Raw genomic sequence first — 11,965 nt, forward strand, 5'->3', positions numbered from 1 at the left:
ATTTGTCGAGTGTCAGGGGTGACAGTGGGGATGTGGGTTGTAGTGCGAGGATTCTCTGTGGTGGGTGAGGTGAGTCTGGGCCTAGGAAGGCTGCAGCTCTAGCTGCCTCATCAGCTCGGTTATTTCTCTCAGAGATGATGGAGTTGTTGGCCTGGTGAGCCCGGCAGTGAGTAATGCCTATAGCTGTGGAGAGATGGGAGCTTTTAGCATGGACATAATTTGACATGAGTTGGCTATAGACCCTCCTTTTGTTGTAAGTAGTCCTAGCTCTTTCCAGATGTCAGTGTGGGACAGGAGGGCGTGAAAAGCATATTTGGAGTCTGTGTAAACATATAGGGATTGTCCTTGTGCCTTTTGGAAGGGACAGGTGAGAGCTATTATTTCCTTTTGTTGATTCGTGTTGTGGGCATGGAGGGCCTGTGTCTTAATCACCTCAGTATCTGACACTATGGAGTAGTTTGCTTTTTGGGCCCCCTAATGCAAAAAGGAGCTGCCATCTGCATAGCAGGTATAGATGTCCTGAGGCAATGTGCCCTCCTGTGTGTGTAAGGGATGGGGCAGTGGTTCCTTAGGATTTCTTTTTCTTTTTCTTTCTTTCTTTTTTTAAAATTTATTTATTTATTATGTGTACAGTGTTCTGCCTGCATGTATACTTGCAGGCCAGAAGAGGGCGCCAGATCTCATTACAGATGGTTGTGAGCCACCATGCTGTTGCTGGGAATTGAACTCAGGACCTCTGGCAGAACAGAGCCATCTCTCCAGCCCCCTTATGATTTCAATACAAGACTGAGATGGGGAGTGGTCAGTGTTTGGTTGAGGAAGGTTTGAGATACTGAGGGTGTGCAAGATTGGAAAGTAAGTATGGTACCTTCCACTTGTGCCACCTGGAGAGAAAGAACCCGGGAAGGAGGTAAAGTGTGTCAGCCTTCATAAGTTAAGAGATGGGACAGCTTGTGAGAGGAGAAGACAGTGGCTGATGACCCCAAGGTTAGTTGTTTGATTCACAAACGAGGAGCTCAGCAGCTGCTAAAGCCCATATGCAGGGTGCCCATCCCTAGGTGGTAAGTTTTTTTTGACAGATATGCTACTGGTACAAAGGAAGGTCCCAGTTGATGGCCTAGGACCCCGAGGGGTCCCTCTTTTTCTGTTACATAGAGGGATAAGGGATGGATTAGATCTGGGAGATGTAGTGCTGGGCCCTGGAGGAGGGCCTGCTGGAGCTTCTGAAAGGGCTTAGTAATGGGAGTGAGAAGAGGTTCATGTGAGGGTCCAAGGGCTGCCTCATAGAAGGGGTGGGTAAGGAGGGAAAAAGAGGGGATCCAGGGATACAAGTAGCCTGAAGTAGATCCTAATTAGTCTTAACAATAAAAACCTTGAGTCAGATATTGAGGGTGAAAGCTGAAAGATCAGAGAAGCAGAATAGCCAGCCTCCAGAGATTTTTTTTCCTCTACAAAATCTCAGACTGAATAGGGCACCCTGTCTCTATGAATCTTCAGACTGAATGGGGGCTGAGAACCTGTTTCCACCTGCCTTATATTCCTGTCTCCACCTCCCTAGTCCTGAGATTGAAGGCTTGAGCCTCCCATGTTCTGGGATCAAAGGTATGCACCACCACCACCCAGCTTTGTTTCTCTTTTAGAATAATTAATCTTGTGTAGCCCAGGGTGGCTTTGAACTCCTGATCTTCCTGCTTCCTCCTCTCAAATGTTAAGACTAAAGGTATGTGCCACTACTACCTGGCCTCTATGGTTAACTAGTGGCTAACTCAGCCCTCTAATCTCCAGGCAGCTTTCTTTGTTAGAACACAAACAAAACATTGTACAACAGAAGCCAGCTATTCCTAAGAATGATATAATCTCTTTAGTAGAGGGGACTGTGAGAGACCGGATTAAGTGTTTTCTATCCAAGGTAATGGCTTTTTGTATTGAGGTAATGGTTAGTCCCAAGTAGGTGACCTGAGGAGTGGACAGTTGGACTTGGAAGGTGAGACTCTATAGCCCCAGTTGGATAAGCAATTTATGTAGTGGGTAGCCATCCCAGCATTGGCCTGGAAGTTCCAACCCCCATTGAGGCTTCAGTAATGGTCATGCCCACAAGGTGGGGCTGAGGGAGGAAGCTGAAGACCCAGGATCGAGAGGAGAGGTCTCTCTTGGCTCTGGGACCCTGGACGCTGGAGGTAGACCGAGTAGAGTTCTCCAGAGAACACTGCCGGACTGCGCCATACCTTTGCCAGACCCTACAACCTATCCCCTCATTTGTAAGTTACCCCACAAAACAAACCTCCCTTTTAACTACATGGAGTGGCCTTAATAATTTCATCAATAAATTTAGAAGAAAAGAAGTGTCAATTTGGCTAATTTGTAGGGACCGACTGTAGAGGAGAAGGTAATCTACGTACTGTATGAGTTTAGATTTGGGGAGAGACAAAGAGAGTAGATCAAAAGCTAGGGCCTGGCCAAATAGGTGTGGGCTGTCCCAGAACCCCTGAAGTAGGGCAGTCCAAGTGAGCTGGGTGGAGAGGTCTGTGTCAGGGTCAGTCCAGGTAAAAGCAAAAATAGTTTGTGACTGAGTGCTGAGAGGGATGGAGATGAAAGCATCCTTGAGATCCAGAAATGAGAAATGGGAAGTCCCTGAGGGGACAGTGGAGAGGAGTGTGTAAGGGTTGGGCACCACAGGGTGGAGAAGGACCACAGCAAAATTAATGAGCTGGACATCATGGACCAGGCAGTAGGTCCCATTGGGCTTTTTAACTGCAAGTATGGGGGTGTTAAAGGGAGAAGATGTAGGACAAAGTAGTTTTTTTTCTTAGGAGGTCAGAGAATGATAGTTTAAGTCCCCTGAAGCTCTGAAGTGAGAGTGGGTACTAGGCTTAGGTAATTTACCAGGTAGAGCCTTGTTCTTGAACAATAATGGGGGAATGGTGTCTAACAACTAAGATGTTTTGGGTATCCCAGATTATACATTATAAGGAGTTGCCTGCCCTCTAGATTTTTGGGGTCTAAAGATTAGTATACTGTGAGGTGTTCTAGGAACTGAGCCAGGTTTTCCTGTTTGTTCTTGGAGTTTTTAATAGTTAACTGGTTTGAGGGCAGTCTTAAAGAGATCAGCCAGGAAGAAGGTTGTAAACTGATCCCTAGCTGGAATGCTCCTGGGGTATTATAGTCCCATCAGGTCACAGCCAGGTGTGCTGTGTATGGTGGATTTTGTCTGCATATGCTCTAGCCTGCTCCCAACTTGCCTGTGTTCCTCAAGAAGTAGGTTGTTACCTAGAATCATATAGATATCACGGAAGTTAAGAGTATATGATTGGGTGATATATTGGAATTTTTTAATGAAAGAAGTAGAGTTAAACATATAGGACCCCAGATCTTTCTTTCTTTCTTTCTTTCTTTCTTTCTTTCTTTCTTTCTTTCTTTCTTTCTTTCTTTCTTTCTTTCTTTCTTTCTTTCTTTCTTTCTTTCTTTCTTTCCTTCCTTCCTTCCTTCCTTCCTTCCTTCCTTCCTTCCCTCCTTCCTTTCTTTTTTTTTTCCCCTGAGACAGGATTTCTCTGTGTAGCTTTGATGCCTTCCCTGGAACTCACTCTGTAGACCAGGCTGGCCTTGAACTCATGGAGATCCACCTGCCTCTGCCTCCCACATGCTGAGATTAAAGGCGTGCACCACCACTGCCTGGCCAGTTTTTTCTTTATTTGAGAGAGTTCACTTAATGAAAAGAGGACATATACCTTAACCATTCCATCAACCCTGGCAACCTCTCACAAAGGTAGAACTGTGGCTGGGTTGGAATGGGTAGAGAGGGGTGGAGGGGGTCCCATAGCAATGTGAGAACTAGTCACAGGAGGAGTGAAAGCAGGTGCCAGAGTTGGATGTTTAGAACAGCTCATTAGTGGAGAGAAGGAAGGGGCTAGAGGAGATGAAGGAGGAGCAGTTGTATGTTGGGGTCAGAAGAATGGGAGCTTGTTAACAGGGTTCAGATTAGTGGAGCGGTCCTCTAGTTCAGACTGTATAGCTAGAAGGGTGTGAGAGGGAGAACAGGAAGAACAGAGGGAGGGAAGAGAAGGCTAGAACGTAGGGTACCTCCTTCCATTTACCCAATTGCTGGCAAATATTTCAAAGGTCCTGTATAATGTTGGGATCTAGGCTGCCACTAGGTGTCCACTTTGATTGATTATTTAAGGGTTATTGAGGCCAGATCTGACTGCAAAGGAGGATAAGTTTAGAAGCCCTTACATTGGGTGCTAAGTATAGAAGGTTTTCCAAAAGACATCCCAGTGGGGATGTTGGACTTACAGTACTAGATGCAGTTCCTATGAGTGATGTAGAAAAATAAGATCCAGAGGCCTGGAATTTCCAGTGTCCCAAAAATTCAGGGAGGATCAGATTGAGGAGGCCAAGCTGTCCGGTGAATAATCACACAAAGGGCAGAGGCCAAGGGCTGAGCAGGCACATCTGTCCCATGTGAAATCACATTGATAGAAAATTACACTGTTTAAAAAGCCAGCGCCATTTTGCACAGGTCTCTCCTCTCCTCACTCACGTGTGTGCTTCACACAGGCCTGTCACATCTGTCTCTTCCTATCCTACATTAATAAACAGCTCTTCTGTGGATTTGTCATGTTCGGGATGTGTTCCTCGCGGGGTGAGAGCACCACTAAATAACTAACACACATAGGAATAGGAACTGGGGCTCTGAGTCTGGGAGTCATGTGGTTGCCTGGTAACAGGGCTTGCCATCAGGGTCAAAAGGCAAGAAACCATGTTTGAGAGTTGAAGCCTCACTCATGGGAAATGGCTAAGACTGATTGTCAGCAAAGGGGATTAACTGTAGCCTTGAGGGCCTTGGTTGGGTGTTCTTCACACCTCCAAGTGCACCAGAAGGATGCTGGAAGCTCAACAGTTACTCCCACAGGTCCAGGGGAAGTGTTTAAGCCAATGGTGAGAAAGGGAACTTAGGGATTGTTGCCTGTGTTTGAGAGGGTCCCGGTGATTGGCTAGTTGCAAAAGTGAGGCTGTTGCAGGTGGACTGGTTCCAGGGTCCCAGCATGCCTCAGACTGTCGGTGGGCAGGAGGAACCACTAGGACAGCCTGCTGAGTGTCATGACACTAATGTAGTTTAGCAGCTGGTGGGAAAGAGAAGCCACACCATGCAACAGAACTCACATGGGAAGTTTATTGAGGGAGAGGAGAGAGAGGGTTCACAGATTGGCCTCTGGGGAGAAGTGGCAGAGAAAAGGAGTGGGAAGCAGACAGAGCTTGCTTTTTAAGGGGATGTAGCACATGTGCACAGGGACTGCTTAGCGATGTAACTGCTGTAGCTGATGATGTGTTCTGTCTGGACCCTGAGCAGGCCAGCATAACTGCCTGAGTACTGACAAGCTCATGAATACAAGGGGAGCTCTTAGTGGCTTCAGCTGAGGACCTAGGGCAGGCAAGCATAATGTCTGAATGCTAGCAAGCACATATGCACAGGGAGTGACTGTAACTGATGTCCTATCCTGCCAGGTCCCCAAGGGCAGACCAGTGCAGGTGCCTGAAAGGGCAATAGCCCTCATAATCAGAAGTGCATTCACTCCAATTTTGAAAGTCTCCATAATCATCTGTAACAGTCTCATGCTTGTTTTAAAGTCCAAAGTTTCTTCTGAGACTCATGGCAATCTTTTAACTGTAGTCCCCCTGTAAAATCAAAATAAAATAGCAGATCACATACTTCCAACATATAATGACACAGGATAGGCATTACTGTTCCAAAACATAGAGAAAAAATACTGGACCAAAGCAAGACCAAAAACCAGCTGGGCAAACTCCAAACTTTGCATTTCTATGTCTGATGTCAAAATACTCTTCAGATCTCCAACTCCTTTCAGCTTTGTTGACTGCAACACATTTCTTTCCCTTGGGCTGGTTTCAATCCTTGTTAGCAGCTCTCCTCAGCAGGTATCCCATGGCTCTGGAATTTCTAGTATCATGGGGTCCCCAAAGGCAATCTAGGCTTCAGCTTCACAGCTTTGTGCAATGGCTTCTCTAGGCTTCCATTCAGGGCCACTCCTGGCACATGCCTAGCCCCAGTGGCTTTCCTTAGACATGGAGGCAAATTCCATAGACCCTTGCTTCTATCCTTAACTCTAGAATCACATGCCCAATGCTACCAAGTTCTGCTGCTTACTGGGGCTGGGACATGGCCCATTTGTTCAATTACATCTTCACCAGCTTTCAATGGTTTCTTTCACTGCCTAAGCTTGGCTGTCCTGGAACTCGATCTGTAGACCAGGCTGACCTCCCATTTGGAGATCCACTTGCCTCTGTCTCTAGAGAACTGGGATTAAAGGCTTGCACCACAACACCCAGCTCTAATTTTTTTAAAAATTTCTTTTCACAGGTTGAAAACTTAGCAGGGTGGGATCTTGCCCTGAGGTTACCACTCCCTTTATTCCATTTCTTAATTTGTTTATGTCCTTGAACACAGGACTTAGCTCCGTTCCACTTCTTGATACCCCTTTTCTCCTTAGCTTTTACATTTAATAGTTTACCCTGCTCAGCTTGTTCCTCTTTATTATAAATCTTCATTAGAGTTACCACTAATAACCACACAACAGAGTCTATGCTAGGCTGTTTTGAGGTTTCCTCTGACAATGGAATTAATCAAAATCTCTTCTCTTTAGCCTCAGGTAGACTCTTTGGACAAGGGCAAAAAGCAGCCACTTTCTTCACCAAAATATCACAAGATGATCTGTTAGCATTCAGGCATTTACACTGGCCTGCTCTCAGGGACCTAGCAGGATATGTTATCAGCAGCAGCCAAGATGTGACACTGTAGCTACTGCATCCACTAAGTAGAGTACTCTTCCTATGTGCATGCACTATGTCCCCTTATAAAAGGCAAGCCCTTCTTGACCCCCTCTCTCTTTCCTTCTGCTCTAGCTCAGAGGTTGCCTTTCCACCTTCCCCCAATAAAGCTCCCAAGTGAACTCTGCTGCATGGTGTGACTTTGTGATGCCTCTTGGCTCCAACCCACCAAGGTCACTTTCCACCACTAAACTATTACATTGGTGCTGTGACTCTGGCAGGCCCTTTTAAAGGGTGCACATGTTGTATAGCTGACAGTGTAAAGGCATCTGGTGACAAGTGATTATGTAACTACTTTGGTGGCAGAGGCATGCTGCTGCTTTGGCAGCAGAAACTAACATGATCTCTAGACAACATATTAATATTCTTTCCCTCTGAAACATCTTGAACAATACCCCGCCTCAAGTTGAAATCCTTCTCAGCACCATTGTCTTCCATATCCCTAGTAATATGTCTCATTAAGCAGTGCTTAAAGCATTTCACTGCTTTCCTAACCCAAAATGCCAAAGTCCAAATTCCTCCAAACAGAAACATGGTCAGGCTCATCACAGAATTACCCCACTTCTTATACCAACTTGTTTTAGTTAGGGTTTCTATTGCTGTGAAGAGACTCCATGACCATGGCAACTCTTATAAAGAAAACATTTAATTGGAATGACAGCTTACAGTTTTAGAAGTTTAGTTCATTATCATGGTGGGGAGTATGGCAGTGTAGACAGACATGGTGCTGGAGAAGGAGCTGCTACATGCTAACATGCAGGCAACAGGAAGTAGACTGTCTCACTGGGTGTGTCTCAAGCATAGATGAGACCTTAAAGCCTGCCTCCACAGTGACACACTTCCTCCAACAAGATCATACCTATGCTAATAAGGCCACATTTCCTTTTCATTTATTAAATTTTTTAATTCATTTTACACACCAACTTCAGATCCATCTCTCATACCTCCTCACATTATTCCCCCCACCACTCACCTTTCCTGCATCAACCCACTGCTCATCCCCTCCTCCAAAAGGGTAAGTTCTCCCATGAGGGGACAGAAAAGCCTGGTGCATTCAGTTGAGGCAGGTCCAAGTCCCTCTCCACTGCATCAATGGTGAGCAACATGTTTGACCATAGGCGATGGGGTCCAGAAAGCCAGCTCATGCACTAGGGATAGATCCTGATCACACTGCCAGGGGCCTCTCAAACAGACCCAGCTGCACAACTGTCTCCTGTATGCAGAGGGTCTAAGGGCCACACTTCCGATTAATGTCACTCCCTTTGGAGGCCATTTTCTTTGAAACCAGCACACATATACACACATAAAATATATTGTCACATCTCTATTAAGTCATATCATGATATGTCTGTGATGTAACTGGATGTCAAACTCAGATGTAATAAACAGTGAGAATTATGTTTCCTTCTTTAGTATCTCAGCTTTGCCACCAAGTCTTGACTTCTCATTTTTCATCAAACTTCAGTCATGCAAGTCATGTCTAAGAGTGGGTATTTTGTGATAAACACGCTTACTGAAGATTATTTTGTTAGTTTTGATGGTTTCATTTTAACTAATTTTAGAATTTTCATTAGATAAACATCCAGGTGTTTGTTCTTTGAGTACTTTAGAATCTATTGTTAAGTATCCACTGATCATTTGCAATGATAGTCTGTGGTTCTAAAACTGAAGCTACTTAGGATTTTTTGCTTTGGTTGCCAGGGGATCTTTGGTTTCTGTGGTAATACTAGCAGCACTAAACTCAAACTCTTGTTTTTGTAGAGCTAAGGAATTGTTAGTCATAGTTTTATTGTATCTATATATTCTTCATATTTAAAAACCACCCATTTCAATATCCAGTCTTTCATTATTAAAGTTATTAGTAGTGGTATAAATATGCAGTCATGAGAAATTTCAGGAAATACTAAAATTAAATATTCCCAAATAGAAACTGGAGATAAGTGGTATTAATGTAACAAGTAGACTCTCCTCCAAAGAATAAGGAGGACTCATTGGGAAGGCAAATAGTCAAGCCTGTTTTACAGGAAGAAAAACCTTAGGTAAATACAGATACTTTACTTATGAGCTGTCTAGTAAGGAGAGAGACATTAGGAAACAAAGAACCACTAATACTATTTCTTATTGTTTGGTCATTTTCAAGTATTATATGCCTTGTCAATCTCTGATTGTAAATAAGACCTCAATAGGAACAATTGCAAAGCAAATTTGCATCAATAAACAGTGATGACTATATTCTGGGATCCTTTTATGAATAAGTACTTTAGTTCTCTGTTGTTCTTTTCAAAGCTTTATTCTGATCCTCATATTCTATTTGTATTTTTAAAATATATTCATTGAGAAAAACAAAATGTGTAAGTGAATAATTTTATTTCTTTTTGTGTTAAAATGTTACTTTTTACCCATTTCCAATTTTTGATGTTTTCATTTGCATTGTCACATTGCTCTCACAACAGATTTTAAAATTTGCTCACTGTTGTGCATCAATGTTCTGAACACTGCTTTCCAAGAGAAAAATACTTCAAAATCAAGGCAGATCTTTTAACCTAGAGAAAGACTGATATTCTAATTCAGTGATGGGCCTCATGATTAAATACTAATAACAGAATTCTTCAGGAAATTGGCATTCCACCTTTTCTCTCATTTGCAATGAAGTTGTCTTTGATTTCTGAAATTTAAAGTTGTAGCTCTTGGTTGAATCTTGTACTCAGCAACATCTAAGAATATGTCAGAGAATGTGCATGCTTTTAGTCAAGTATCTTATGCACACTGTATTCTGAAATCCTTCTCTATTGTGGACATCAATATTTTTGTAGCTTTTATTATCTGAAACTTGTCAGGGATTAGACTTACAGTTTTTCTTTTCTTCATCAAGCATAGTACTTCCTAGAATTGGTCTTCAATATAAAATATGCCAAGGGAGTAAAAGGTGATGGAAAGGTCATTGTGAGTAGTTAAAGCAATGATGCCTATTGTTTCTGTTTAATGGATTTTATTGCTCATGATGTTTGTGGTATTTTGATGTTGGGGCTCTTGATTTTAGTCTTTGAAAATAATATGTTTGTCATTGCTTCATGATGAAGTAGATAGGGAAAAAAATCACTGTTCTTTTAATGCAGAAATTGTTAAAATAAACCAATGTGCAATGTTTAGACTATTAACTAAATGGAGGGGTTAAATTTGTCATTTTATTTTTTCCCAACATAATATATTTTATTATTTGGAAATTTCACATAATACACTCTGATCACACTAACTTCCCTGTCCTCCCAGGTCTGCCCCCTCAACCTTAGTGACTGCTCCCAAGAAAAAGAAGAAAAAAGAAAGAAAGAAGAAGGAGGAGGAGGAGGAGGAGGAGGAGGAGGAGGAGGAGAAGAAGAAGAAGAAGAAGAAGAAGAAGAAGAAGAAGAAGAAGAAGAAGAAGAAGAAGAAGAAGAAAAGAAAAACAAGCTTTTGGGTTGCCTATAGACTCACTGGAGCATGGTCAAATTCCCAATGGTCAGCCCCTTAAAGAAAACTGAGTCCTCCCCCACTAAAAAACTCATAGAGTACAGTTTATGTGTGCTCCTGGGTGTGTGACATCTGCTGGAGCAGTCTCTTTAGTAGTTGGGTGGGAGACTGATACCTTTGTTTGCCTTCTCCTTCTTTCCTTTCTAGTTTCCCAGTTTTTCACTGTGCAGGGGCTTCTAGAACCTGGGGTTCAGGATGCTGGCCAGGCCTCTGGTGGAGTAGGAGCCTTCTGCCAGGATATAGTCTTATCACATCATTTTTATAAATAAACATTTAAAAACTCTGAGTCCAATAGCAAGCCAAGCATCCCCAAAAGAACTAAAAACAACAAAATCCCCCAAACCCACACAAAAACAAAACAAAAACAAAAACAAAAACAAAAAACTTTCTAGTTGGGACTAAGCTATACAAGTTTGTTAAGGTCTGTATTACTTGTTGTAGACAGTAACTGTCAGAAATGAGGAAAGGCAATTTCTTTGTCCATATGGCTAGCTTTGCCATAAAGAAAACAAAACAAACTCCATATAGAGTTTCTTTGATGCCCATCACCTTCTCTGGAGTACATTGGAGCAGATGTGTCTCAATGTCATGAAAAATCTAAGTTATTAAAACATTTTAAATGTCATATTCTGTAGGTCTTTGAAGTGTTTGAAAATTACCTATCTATCTGAAATATATTTCTGTATACCCAGAAAACCTAATATAACTTTAAGTTTCACTATTTTAGAACATAACTACTAATCTTTATTTCTTAATTATACATTACATTTTAAATGAGTTGCATAGACATAATGTCATAAAGAAGAGTAGAAATATACCTACAACAAAGTTAACTTTACATTTGTATCAGTGAACTAAAATCCATACCAATGTAAAATATGTAAAGTTAATAGCTGTTTTGGGGATTAAAGTAGATTCAATAATCTACCCTTTTATCCTATCATTTTCATATCTCTTCTTTTTATTTTCAGAAGAAAATCCTTGTCTAATCTCCTTCGTTTAGCTTTTTTTCCTGACCATTATCCATAACAACTTGTAACCATGCCCCATAAAATGATAATAAATATCCCAAACTCATTTTCTGGGGAATGTGGGCATAGTTTTCTAGACTACTTCCTGTTGATTAGGAGCATTGGTAATCTTTGGGGGACCCTGAGAAAATTCAGGATTATGGCCAAGTGCTGATTGGATAATTCTATGAGCCTGACTCATCTTAGCCAGCAGCCTTGAAGCCATTCTGGATGCATGACTTAGAGAAAACTGTAATAGAGGTGCTCTGAAATGTTGGGTCATCTGGGCCATCCATTACCAAATCTACCATTGTAGATTTTTCAGGTGGTCTTCCTCCATTAAACCTGATTTTTCTTAACTGAGAATGAACCCAGAGTCTTTCATTTCCTGTGGAATTAAAAGCAGAACCTCTTTCCCAAAGTAACATATCTTTTGACTATTTAAATTTTAAGTCAAGGTATTTTTAAAATATATAGCTTAGTTTAATCTAGCAGCTTTCATAATCAAATGTCTCTTAGTAGTTATCATTTGTTCATTACTAGTCAAAGAATTTAAAAACAGCAAATAACATACAGTATCCAGACTCTAGAGAGAGAGAGAGAGA

Source organism: Onychomys torridus, chromosome 14 (assembly GCF_903995425.1).
Source record: "Onychomys torridus chromosome 14, mOncTor1.1, whole genome shotgun sequence".
Classification (NCBI taxonomy): Eukaryota; Metazoa; Chordata; class Mammalia; order Rodentia; family Cricetidae; genus Onychomys; species Onychomys torridus.